At 37.3% G+C, this 13,961-nt stretch overlaps 1 protein-coding gene across 1 annotated transcript in view; it reads left to right on the top strand.

Moving 5' to 3' along the window:
• The window catches only part of MAT2B (methionine adenosyltransferase 2 non-catalytic beta subunit), a 483,564-nt gene that overhangs the window by 375,757 nt on the left and 93,846 nt on the right, over positions 1-13,961 (top strand). The window lies entirely within an intron of this gene.

Below are 13,961 nucleotides of genomic sequence, written 5' to 3'. Positions count from 1 at the left end.
TGGATAAGACTACTGTCAACATTCTAGGCAAGTATTTGTGATTTTTATTTGTCTTGAATAAATCCTTAGGAGAGGAAGTGCTAGATTGTAGGGTATATCTGTTATAATTGATCAAAACAATCCACCAAAATGGCTTTGTTGTTTACATTCCAGCAAAGAACAATACCAGTTGATCCTCATTGTTCCCAGCATTCTGTTTTCTGTGCCTAGCGTTTGCATTAGTATCTTACGATGGTTTTAATTTGCTTTTCCTTGGTGACTGATGATGTTGGTATAATTTCCTGTTTCTATTAGTGAATAACTTTCCTAATTAAGTAAATAAGTTTTCATCCTTTATTTTTTACTTGAGAATTCAAGGGTATTTTTATTGGTATTTTGTAGGAGTTCTTTATTCCAAATGTACCTTCTTTATGAGATATATTTACTGCTGAAAATATTTTTTCTCAGTCTGTGGTTTGCTTACTCCTTTTCTTATTCTATGTCTTTTAATGGACAGATACTTTTACTTTCATTAGAGTCAGATTTATCTTTTTGTTATCATTGGTGCTTTATGTCCCATTTAAGCCTGTTCCAAGATTGTAGATGTGTTCTTATATTTTTTCAAGAAGATTAGTTTCAGGTTTTTATATTTGGTTTTATGATATATCAATTTTTCAACATAGGAGTCAATTACAAAGATTTCTGCTCATACCCTCAATTTGTTAGCCTCTCAGCTGAGCTGATTGGCAAATATCAGTTGAGGTGAACGTGTATGTGGCACTGAAAGTCACGCTCTAGGGAAAAAACAAAACAACAACAACAAAAAAACTATCCAGATTTGTAGTTTTTCTGGAGGTGGGAGTCTTTTGTCCCAAGTGTGCTCGCCCAGTGGCACCATAGAATAAGTGACTTCTCTTGTTTTCAATTTCCACGTTTTTATTATACCCAGGGATTATTCCGTTTGTTTATAGTGAGTTTTTTGTTGATTATATTGGTACAGAATTTAGATTTAAGGTCAGTTACGCTAGGTTTTTTTTGTTGTGTTGTTTTTTCTTTTTATTCCCTGCCTCGCCCCTCTGTATCTATGTTCATCTCTCTTTTGAGTACTTAAATATTTGAGAGAGAAGTTTTTTAAAAAAGAGGAATTATCCATTCATCTGTTGAAGGGCATCTGGGTTGGTTCCACAATCTAGCTACTGTGAACTGAGCTGCTATAAACATTGATGTGGCTGTGTTAGTGTAATTTGCTGATTTTAAGTTCTTTGGGTATAAAACGAGGAGTGGGATAACTGGGTCAAAGGTGGGTCCCTTCCAAGTTTTCTGAGTAATTTCCCACTGCTTTCCAGAGTGGCTGCACCAATTTGCAACTCCACCAGCAATGTAAAAGTGTGCCTTTTTCCCCACATCCATGCCAACATCTATTATTGTTTGTGTTCTTGATAACAGTCATTCTAATTGGAGTAACAAATCAAAATGCAGTCTGTAAAAAATTAAAAGATAAATTAAAAAAAGAGGAATTATAGGTTCTTTGTAGTTTATCTTCCCAGCTCAAAGCTCAATGAAGAGTAGAGAAGATAATACAGCTTGTTGAAATGCCAGTTGAAGGAATGATCCTTCAAAGAGAAAGAAGTTTTTTATTTTGTGGCTTTCTGAAATCAACTGGGACCAATTCTTTCACTAAATGGTGTACCAGCCTTTTTTTTTTGACTGCACCCAGTAGTACCTCCTGTCCTAATCAGTTCATTGTTTAACAGGTACCTGTCATAATCCCCGTAGTAGGATTCCTACTATGCTTAACGTGTTTGGTAAACATAGAAGAAACTTTAGTAAGTGTCCCTACTTTGCTATGACTACAAAGAAATTGACCCCAAAGTTTGTTGGTTTCAACAAACGTGATGTCTCCTGATTTCCTGAGTTGAGGAGTCAGACGGGCCTTGTCTGGGTGGGTCTTGTGTGCTGTATGGATGGAGGCCACTTCCTGGTGTCCCCCACATGGAGCGTTGGCCTTTACTCAACCAAGAGCCATCATTGACACATCAGGTCCCCTGGTGGGAGTGGCTGGAAGTCTGTGCTCAGAACTGTCAACCAGAGTTCACACAGATGGTCTCTCTGGCATGGCAACCTCATAGTGATCAGATACCCATTAACCGAGGCAGAAACTGCATAAACTTTGATGAGCTACTCTTGAAAGTCACTTAGCCTCACATCTGCTATCTCCATCCACTCACTAACCAAACTCAGTTCAAAGGGAAATGCAGTGGTACTCAAACTTGATGAGGGAAGAACCAAAGACTTTTGTATACATGTTTAAAATGACCACTGTGCACCTTCAGGTCACTTAATGGTGATGTTTCTCACCCCCGAATACACTATCCTTTCCCAAGACTCCCACCCTGGAGTCTTAACATATTACAGCATCAGGATATTGCCTGAGGACTGGGTCTCACATGAAATGTGAAATGCACAAGGGCAGATGAAGCTCTTTATTTCCGTTGCTTGATTCCACTTATTTTGAAGAACTATGAACTTCAGGAACAATGTGTTGCCCCCCCCGAACACACATGAAAGATACTATAATGGAACACCCTAGGCTTGTCCATTCAAAAAGGGAGTAAACAGAAACGAGGAGGAAGACAGAAGGAATGGAGAGAAGATGGTAGATGAGTCCAGGGTGCCATTGGACAGGAGGAATAACTGGTAATGGTCTGTGACATAGTAAGATAACTGTGGTTGACAAATACTTCAAAAAGAACTAGCAGAAAGGATTTTGAATCTTCCCAGTACAAAGAAGATATATATGAGTTGACAGCAATACCTACCACCCTGCATGCAAAGTATACATTATTCATTGTATACATTTAGACATGTATTGAAATGTCACACTGCACCCACATACATATGTATAATTACTATGTGTCAATTAAAAATAAAAATGCATTTAAAAGGAGGGGTAAGTGGAGGCATGTGACAGTCACTATTCAAGCAGTTCTGAAGTTTGAGGTGTGCATATTATCAGTGACATGAATAGGGCTCAGTGCTACACCTTACAAGTAATTTTCAACAGTTCTTGGTTCAGCCCTGGGAGTAATCCTTTCTTTTCCTAAAACACAGGCAGTTGTTAGTGAAGTAACATTCTGGGCCTATTCTATGCATATAGAAATTTGGAGTTTGAAAAGTCCTTATTTTTAGTGTCCCTATTCCTGTTAGTCAGAGTTGATATACATTGTTTAAAAGCTTTTGAGATACCTTATGTATCAATGTCTAAATCAACTCCATTAGTCAAATACCATACACACATGCCAGAAAAAGAATAAAAAATCTATCTTGGGCTCCCTTTTAGGCAACTCTGGGAAGTAACCTTATTTGTCTTAGAAGAATTGCTGTCTGGCTAAGAGGAGCTGAGGCATTCTCGTAATGTTCTTGGTTTTCTGTATAAATGAAAGTATGTTTGGGGCATTGACTTAAATCTTTATGCCATCTCAAAGCATTCTACAGCCCAAACTTGGATTCCTTGAGGCTGTGCACCACTTATTGTGATAGAATTTGATCTTTTCCTTAAGGCTATCTCTTTGATAACATAGTGTGGCTTAGAAAGATTGTCCTGGGTCCTTTACAAACTCGATTAAAAAATGCAACTGTTTTTCTCTGCTCATCTCCCTGCCCTGTTACAGGCATCTAGGGGAGGTTAGACGGCAAGACCAACAGAGCCCAGAAAATCTCACTTGCTGGGTTGTTGAACTCATGAGGTGTATTTTCTATTTTCCACATTGCCACAGAGGAGGATGCTGCCAAGCTTTCTGCCAAGATACAGAAAGAATCTACTTCCCTCTAGCTTGTAATGAACTGTTCCTCATTTCCCCTTGAGCCTTCTGACAGGTTCTAGCCCACTGAACTTTCATCCATGGATTATTCCCAACATCCAGGTCACCGTGTTGTCCCTTTGGTTTTACTACTTGTGTTATTAAATTCTGTGCCAAACTCTTCCAAAGCTTTGGGGGCTTAAATATCAGTCATTTTATATATTCTCAATTTTCTGCATCAGACATTCAGCCAGAGATTCAAAGGTACGTGTTTTCTGGCCGAATTGTCATCAATAGAGGTAACTCCCATGACGTTCTTCTGGCAAAAAGACTGGTTGGAATCATCAGCTTCAGTCACAAGTCTGGCATTTCTGCAGGGATGGAGGGAGGCAGGATTGAGTTGAAAGTTTCACATGACTTCCTCAGCATGGTGTTCTCAGGGTGGTAAGACTTCACGCTGAGGACGTGGCGTTCCTGTGGTGCATTGCCCATTGAAGAGGGAAGCACAAGTGAGCTTTTAGGCAGTATTAGAACCTTGAAAGACAGTCACTTCTAAAGTACTCATCTGTTCAAAACACTCATAAGCCACCTCTGATTAAAGTGAAGTTTACGTAGATTGCATGTTTCAAAGGGAGGAATTTTAAGAACTTAGCTGCCATGGGTAATCCCTGATTTAGTAGGATTGATTCAGTTGGGTTTTTAATTTTATTAATCTCACTTGTATCTCTGATTATTGGGTCTTGAGGATGCTTCTGCTTGGGGCTCCTTTACTTATTTCCTATCTTGGCATTTTCTCAGTATAATGAAAATTTGACTCTATTTCCTCTAGTGCTTACTAAATTGCCTCAAAATAGTTACAATTTGTATAAAATTTCTTTCAAAAAAAATCATAGTAGTAATGCAGATTTAGACGTCTACATTTCTTACAAATTCTAAGGAAATTTAAAGGGGTAAAAAGTGCTAGAAGTCTAACTATAGTATATTTTTATCTTAAACCTGAAAATTAAGCAAAATTTATAAGTCATGTTTGGATGTAAAGAGATAATTAAGTTCAAACGCATGTTCAACCTAAAGTACCTGAGGGGCTATTCATTAGAAGAAGTCTAATTGCTATTTGGAGTCATGAATATATTTATTTATTGAAATGCATGCTTTAATATTGTAGTAGGCCTCAGCAAGTTTCTATGGTTGACAGATGCCAGATTTTTTTTTTTTTTCTCCCTTCAAAATCTCTTCCTTAGTTTTAAAGTTAAATCAGCTTACAGGAGAGAATATAGTGCTCCAACTTCAATGAGTTCACAGTTTAGTTGATATAATTAATTCCGGTCTCTTAAAAATCATAAATTATACAAGAATCCTTAGGTTTCTATGAAACTGATATTTACTATTTTAAAAATTATTTGCTACTTAGGTAAATAAGGTGGGGAGCACAAGTCATGGGAGAAGGGAGAAAAAGAAAGGCCAAAATAATAGAAATGAGTCAAGTTTTCTTAGATTCCTTGTTTTCTTTTACTCATTCAGTTATTGATTAGATCAAATGTTCTGATGGTTTGTTAGAATTGGAGTTCTTTTCATTTAGGTACCTTAGTTACAAATAACAGATCACTACTGACTACCACAAGCAGAAAACCAATTTTTTTAAGAACACTGCATAGTTCAGAGTCAAGACCTGAACGTAGCAGACATGACCATTTCATAGACCACAGCTCAGAGGGACCCAAACTTGTTCATGGTCTTCTCACTGTGACTGCCAGTCCTTCTCTTGATCTTACAAATACCACTGTGAGTAATCTCTGATTTGTTTCTTTTCTTGTGAATTCATATTCCTGGGTGGCATTGTCCAGTTGGCCAAATCTAGATCTTGTGTTCTAACTTCCCGATGTCAGAAAATAAGAACTTTTGGTCTCAGGTGTCTTCTAACATCCCCGATTTATACCAAGATTCATGCACTGGAAGTTTCTCTAAAATCTAGTAGAGGGGACAGGTGATCCATGCTGGGTGGAGTCATGAATGGTTTTAAAGGAAGTAAAAAAAGTAACTAATTCATGGAACTTTAAGATATTTAAAGAAAATAGTTTAATAGCATAGTGACAAGTACTAGTTCTGGAGAGGTATCAGGTCATAGAGAGCCTCAGGTGCCAGGCTGAGATGGTCTAGCTTATCTTGAGGGATTTGGGGTTACGCATATTTGAAGTGTTTTAAAAAGGACAAGAAAGTAATTTTACTTTGTATTTTAAAATACATGATCTGTGGAGAACATATTGAAGACTGCAAAGCTAGAGGCAAGATCAGTTAGGAGGGTGTTCTAAAGAGAGAAGTCAATAGAGATGGGTAAGTGGTAAAGATGGATCACCTAAGCTAGAAACTCAAACATGCTCTATTCTCTGCTCAATCGAGTACAAAGTTAATGTCTTCCATTGGGACACTCACTTGGATTTCATTCATTTCTCAAATTCCCTATTAGGATAGTTTAGTGAGACTGTATTGCTTTCTTCCCCAGTGGCTGGTAACATTTTGCTCTACAGTTAGTAAAATTTACCAGTGTGACTGTTACTGGCCTACATAGAATTTCATTTGGCACTGATAAGAGCATAGGTTCTCAAATCAGAAAGCAGTATGTTTTCATTTTGCTCTGATCAATTTTAAAAGCCTCAAAAAAACAGTTTCTCTTCCTTGCTTCCTAGTTTTACTAATTAGAATAAAAAATACCTTATATTAAATTTATATTTAATCAATAACCTTAATAATGATAGTAAATTAAATCCCCAAACTCGATACTTTATTAAGATAATAGTATGTCTTCTGTCTTTGGTTCTTGTATTATCTGTCTCTAACAACAAATATTTGAGAAGTACTCTAACAAAAACTGCTCCTTGCCCATCAGACATGTTGAGAGTTCCTTTCAGTCAAAAATGACCCCATCCTAAAGCATAATTCTGTGTCATAGAGATCCCTACCTACATACCAAAATAGTTATTGGAAAGCAGTTTCTAATGCCATTAGAATGGTATTACGTAATAACCCACAGGAATGTTCTTACTACCCAACAGAATGCTTATAATTTTTCTGTTGAGTTCTCCTCTAAGAAAGATAACAAAATTACCAAGTCTTTTAAGCTTAGCTAACTACATTACAGCAATTTATAAATCCATATGTCTCCTGAACCGTTCTTTGCATCAATAACCCAGATTACTTTAGTCTAGACACAAGATCCTTAAAGACAAAGGGAAAATTTCTAAAGTCATTCTGAAATAGACAAAGATTTTCTGAAGTGTTTTGTCTTTCAAGTTACACCTTATCAGTGAGTATATTCTAAATTATAAGCCTGAATCACTTCCGTTCCTCCTCAGAACTCATAAATTTTCAAAATTTTACTGCAGGAGGAGTGTCCTCGGCAGAAGGCAAAGTCAGACTCAGAGTCTAGGAAGATGGGGACTGAAACTGTTTCTTGCCCACTAGACATGTTGAGAGTTCCTTTCTGTCATGAGTGACCCCTTCCAATGAGAAACACAGAACACTAAAGGAAGAAAATGGAAAGATCTCCCATGTTCTTGGATAGGCAGAATTAATATTGTCAAAATGGCCATACTACCTAAAGTGCTATACAGATTCAATGCAATTCCAATTAAAATCCCAATGATGTACCTTACAGAAATAGAGCAAGCAATTATGAAGTTCATCTGGAAGAATAAGAAACCCAGAATAGCTAAAGCAATCCTCAGTAGAAAGAGCGAAGCAGGGGGTATCGCAATACCAGATCTTCAACTCTATTACAATGCAATAGTAACAAAAACGGCATGGTATTGCTACCAAAATAGACAGGTAGATCAATGGTACAGAATAGAGGACACGGACACAAACCCAAATAAATACAATTCTCTCATATTAGACAAACGGGCCAAAAATATGCAATGGAGGAAAAGATAGCCTCTTCAACAAATGGTTGCTGGGAAAACTGGAAACCATATGCAACAGAATGAAATTAAACCCCTCTCTCTCACCCTGCACAAAACTCAACTCAAAATGGATCAAGAACCTCAGAATAAGACCAGAGACCCTGCATCTTATAGAAGAAAAAGTAGGTCCAATCTTCAACATGTTGGCTTAGGATCCGACTTCCTTAACAGGACTCCCATAGCACAAGAAATAAAAGCAAGAATCAACAACTGGATAGATTCAAACTAATAGCTTTCTCTCAGCAAAGGAACTATCAGTAATGTGAAGAGGGAGCCTACGAGTGGTGAGAATAATCTTTGCCACTCATACTTCAGATAGAGCGCTAATTTCCAGAATCTATAAAGAACTCAAAAAACTCTACACCAAGAATATAATAATCCAATCAACAAATGGGCTAAGGAAATGAATAGACACTCTCACAGAAGAAGATGTACAAGCAATCAACAGATATATGAAAAAAATGTTCAACATCTCTAGTAATAAGAGAAATGCAAATCAAAACCACCCTAAAGATTCCATCTCACCCCAATTAGAATGGCGATTATCAAGAACACAAGCAACAATAGGTGTTGGAGAGGATTTGGGGAAAAAGGTACACTCATACATTGCTGGTGGGGTTGCAAATTAGTGCAGCCACTCGGGAAAGCAGTATGGAGATTCCTCATAAAGCTTGGAATGGAACCACCATTTGACCCAGCTATCCCACTCCTTGGCCTATACCCAAAGGACTTAAAATCAGCATACTACAGAGATATAGCACATCAATGTTCATAGCTGCTCAATTCACCATAGCCAGATTGTGGAACCAACCTAGAGTCCTTCCATTGATGAATGGATAAAGAAACTGGTATATATACACAATGGAATATATCAGCCATAAGAATGATAAAATTATGGCATTTGCAGGCAAACTGATGAAATTGGAGAATATCATGCTAAGTGAGATAAGCCAATCTCAAAAAAACCAAAGATGAATGATCTCAATGATAAGCGGATGATGACGTATAATGGGGGGTGAGGGGTTAGCATTAGGGTTAGGGTAGGTTTAAGGATGTGTGCAAGAATGGAGAAGAAAGGACTGTATAGAGGAAAAGAGGGGTGGGGGGGGAGGAAAAATAACAGAAGGACTCAAAAAACATTATCCTATGTAACTTTATGATTACACAAATGGTATGGCCTTTACTCCATGTAAAAACGAAAACAACATGTATCCCATTTGTTACATAAAAATAAAAAATATAAAAGAAGGAAAAAAAAAGTGGCCCCTTCCTAAAACATCATCTTGTGTCATAAAAAGAACCCTAACTACAGACCAAAATACGTTCTTGGAAAACAGTTCCTAATGCTCTGTTCAGTTTACTCAGTATGTTAGTCAGGATTTGCTCAATATCAAGTTGTGCAATTAATATAGTAAAGTTCCTGAGCTGATGAGTGGATGTATTCACCTTTAGACTGTTTGATCATTGCCTTTATATTTTTAGTCAATGGTTATTTATTTCCATATCATATGACCCTGATTTTTCTACATGTGGATCGGTTCAGTATTCAGGTCCTTAAAGACATTTTATTGGAAATGGCATATGCATAAAGTTATGGTATATATGTGTTAGTATATATACTTGGTTTGTAGTGCTATCTGATGAGATGTCCTAAATTCATGATATCTAAGTAGCTTTGAAGTCACCTGCCACCTCAATCTGTTTTTTTTTGGTTGAACTATAGCCCCAGTCCCTGACACTACAAATTGGTTTATAAATACTTAGAAAAATTTTGTCTATCCTTCTTGTCTTTATTTTTAATTGGTGCATTATAATTATGCCAAAATAGTGGAATTCATTGTGACATTAATTTGTATATGTTCATAACATAATTTGGTAGATTTCACTTGCCAGTACCTCCCTTTCCCTCTCTTTTTCCCTCCTCCACGTCCTCCTCTTCTACTCTGTTGGGCTCTCTTCTATTTTCAAAAGTTCCTTTTGTCATTACACACACACACACACACACACACACACACACAAATATATAAACATATGCTTGTCTCTAGTAGGACATATAGTGATGGTCCAGCATTACTCTTTTGCTTCAAATTATTTGACTATTTTGGACTGTTGTTGTCCCAGATGTATTTTAGGAATTTTTTTCAAGTTCTGTAAGACTGTTTTTGGTATTTTGATGGGGATTGTATTGAATCTGTCAGCTGCCTGTGGTAATGTGGCCCATATTAGCATTATCAATTCTTCCTATTCTATGAATATAGGAGATCTTTCTTTTCTTCTAGTATATCAATTTCTTCTTCCTTGCTCTGTGATTTTCGTTATAGAGGTCTTTCATTTTAGTCACTTTTTTTTCAATGCTGTGATCAAAAGACCCAACAAGAAACAATTTTAGAGAAGGAAAGTTTATTGGGGGCCTCAGGTTTCAAGGGTCTCAGTCCATATATAGCTGACTCTGTTCCTTGGGGCTGAAGTGAGGCAGAAACTTCATGGAAGAACACCAGGAAGCAGAGGAGCTCCACTCAACAAGTGCAAATATAAATCTTAAAGGATGCACCCAAGGACACACCTGCTTCAGCCACCCCCCTCCCTGTCTACCATCCAGTTAATCTCCTCAAAGGATTAATGCACTGACGAGGTATGGCTCTTGTAATCCAATCATTTTACCTTTAAACTTTCCTGCATTGTCTCTCACATGAGTTTTGGGGGGACATCTCATACTTAAACTAAACTTAACAGCCTCCATGTTTAGATTTATTCCTAGGTGGGTTGAGTTTGTTTATTTTGAGTCTATTATAAATGAAACTTTTTTTTCCTGATTTCTTTTTCAGCAGATTCATGATTGGTATTTTTAAAAGTATTGATTTTTTGTGTGTTGATTTTGTATTCTGCTACTTTGCTCTATTTGTTCATTAGCTCTAGAAGCCGTCTAATAGAGCTTTTTGGATTTCTAAGTACAGGATCTTACCTGCAAACAGTGATATTGGATTTTTTCTTTCCTATTTGTATTTCTTTCTTTCTCTTTCTAACTGCTCTAACTAAAATTTCAAGTGCTATATTTAATAGAAGTGGTGAGATTGAATACCTTGTTTATTAGGACACTTACTTGCTAAATATTCTGTTCTATTCTATTCTATATGGAATTGGGAACTTTTTGAGAAATGGATGATTCTAGGACTGGGTTAAGAAAGTGTACGATGAACTAGGAACATGTTTAAAGGTCATTTCAGAAGCGGTGAAGTGATGAAAAAAATTATACAGACATCTTGAATGGTTGCAAAAAGTATTTGAAGGCACTCTCATTGTCCACAGCTGGGATACCTGTGGGGCAACAAAATAAATACAGTACTGGATAATACCTCATAAAATAAAATCCTCAGTCCATATTAATTGCATGACAAATAACAAAATAGACGGAGAAGATGAGCAAGAATTCTTTACTGAAGAATTCCAGTAAAATCAGAATGCACTTACCCCAACCCCCCTCACACGCAGGGTCTTCGCACTCCTCAGATCTACCAAGTACTTTGAGGTGCTTATATTTTTCCTTGCAGCTCTCGCCCTGAGAGCTTCCTTCTTGAAAAATCTTTGTTTTATGCTTCTCTAATATTGATTGTTTCTTGACCTACTTCCCTTGATAGCCTCAAACTCTCACGAAAAACAAAATTTCTTCCCACTCTTAGCTGAGCAATTTTCTTATTCCTTATCTGAAATTTGACTCCTGGTTTTGCTTGTTACCGTGAAACACTTTCTAAACTTCCTCTATTCTGGTATCATATTTCTGAAGGAAGAAATTCCATGGACATAACAATTCAGAAGGCCCGGACCAGATTGGGGACTGACAGATTCTCTTTGGGAATTCTTATTTTAATTACATTTTATTGCCTACCTTTCTTCCTCCGCTGAGTTCCCACGCACAGTTCTGAGGTCTGACTGTGGCACTGTGTCATGAACTTCTTATACTCTGTATGAACTTTAATTCATCATTTATCCAACACTAACAAACAGGTAGCATTGTCTCCATTTTATAAACGTAGAGACAGATATATATATAGAAGTTTGTTTTGCTTAACAAGTAATTCAATTAGACATTGAATCTGTGATGGGCTGACAGATCTGACTCCATGAGAAGGTTATAGGCCAGACTCTAAGGCAACTGACTAAACAGACTCCATTTTGCTCTGAGACTCCATGTTACGTAGGAAATAAGTTTCTCCCATGGAACACCCCGCCCTCTGTACCCATTATCAGTTACTTGGTGTGACATGTTTAGCAATACAAAATGATAATTCTTATGTAATGAAAAAATGCTCTCTTTGTTTCCTATTGCTCCTAAACAGTGTACCATGTGAACAGTGATTATGTGGATGTTAGGCAACCATTCTTTAGCTTGTACCTAGGTAAACGTCGTTTTGACCCACTTCCCTCTGTGATGATCTCATGATGTTAGTCTGTAATTTTTTTTTTTTTTTTTTTTTTTTTTTTTTTTTGCGGTACTGGGGATTGAACTCAGGGCCTTGTGCTTGCGAGGCAAGCACTCTACCAACTGAGCTATATTCCCAGCCCAGTCTGTAATTTCGAATCATAGCACCAGACGCTTAATGATCCATGTGATTTTTGGTATAAGAACCCCTGCAAACCTGTGTCGGGGCTGTTCTCCCAATAGCAATTTTTGGGAGCATTGTGTGAGAAAGTCAGCCGGCTGGCTTAATAAAGACTCTCAAATTTGGACTTCTCAGTGGTGATAAGTCTATTCAAGTTGCGCCCCATAACAAATCCAAGATGTTTTAACTTTACATATAATTCTTTCTTCAAACTGGATACAAAAAAAAAAAAAAAAAAAAGTGTCCAGTTTCCTATTACCCACAAAGCAGAGTCCCGCATCACCAAATCTTGTGAAGAAATGTGAATAAAATGGGAGAACAAAAACCTTGAGGACGTTGGTGTGTCAGGTCAAAGTGGACTCGAATTTTATTTTTGTTGTAATGCTTTATGTTTGTGAATACCTCATTCATTTCTTTGTGCAGTACATTTCTCCACAAGATTTGGTGATTGCGGGACTCTGCTTTATGGGTAACAGAAACTGGACACTTTTTTTTTGTATCCCTGCCTGTGCTGCATGCACATAAAACACCCACAGTAAGCTGCAGTTCTTCTTCCCTATCCCCGTCAGCTAGGTCCCACAGAGCTCAGATTTTGACAGAGATTTTCCGGTTAGATGAAGCCAACTTTGTATAGCCCATATTTCTCAAAATTAAGTAATGAAAGGAAGGACTTAGTTCAATAACCAAAAGATTCTTTTCTTTGGGTAGAGAGGGAGACAGGAGTCAGGGAATGTGGGAAAAGAACAAAACCTTGAGGGGGTTGGTGTGTCAGGAGATGTTCTGACTCCAAATCCTCACCCACAGGAGGAAAGATGAACTCCTCAGTGTCCAGTTTTGTGATACTCTGGGAACTTTTACACACACACACACACACACACACACACACACACACACACACACTTTTGGGGAGAGGTGTTAGTTCTTTGAAATGTAGTTAAATATTCAGTAAATTTTTAATATTTGATTAAAAAGTAGAACCCATGTTGACTTCACATAGGGCCATATAATGATACCACCAAATTTTTCTTTTCTTTTTTTTAATTTGAAGATTTTTTTTTATTGTAAACAAATGGGATACATGTTGTTTCTCTGTTTGTACATGGCGTAAAGGCCATACCATTTGTGTAATCATAAATTTACATATGGTAATGTTGTTTGATTCCTTCTATTATTTTTTTCCCTTCCCCCCCACCCCTCTTTTCCTTCTAAACAGTCCTTTCTTCCTCCATTCTTGTCCCCCTCCCTAACTCTAACCCTAACCCTAACCCTAACACTAACTCCCCCCACCCTCCCCCTTATGCGTCATCATCCACTTATCAGCGAGATCATTCGTCCTTTAGTTTTTTGAGATTGGCTTATCTCACTTAGCATGATGGTCTCCAATTTCATCCATTTGCCTGCAAATGCCATAATTTTATCGTTCTTTATGGCAGAGTAATATTCCATTGTATATATAGACCACAGTTTCTTTATCCACTCATGAATTGAAGGACATCTAGGTTGGTTCCACAATCTGGCTATTGTGAATTGAGCAGCTATGAACATTGATGTGGCTTTATCTCTGTAGTATGCTAATTTTAAGTTCTTTGGGTATAGGCCAAAGAGTGGGATAGCTGGGTCAAATGGTG

The sequence above is a fragment of the Sciurus vulgaris genome, assembly GCF_902686455.1.
Source record: "Sciurus vulgaris genome assembly, chromosome: 6".
Taxonomy (NCBI): domain Eukaryota; kingdom Metazoa; phylum Chordata; class Mammalia; order Rodentia; family Sciuridae; genus Sciurus; species Sciurus vulgaris.
This window is presented reverse-complemented; position numbering and strand designations above follow the sequence as displayed.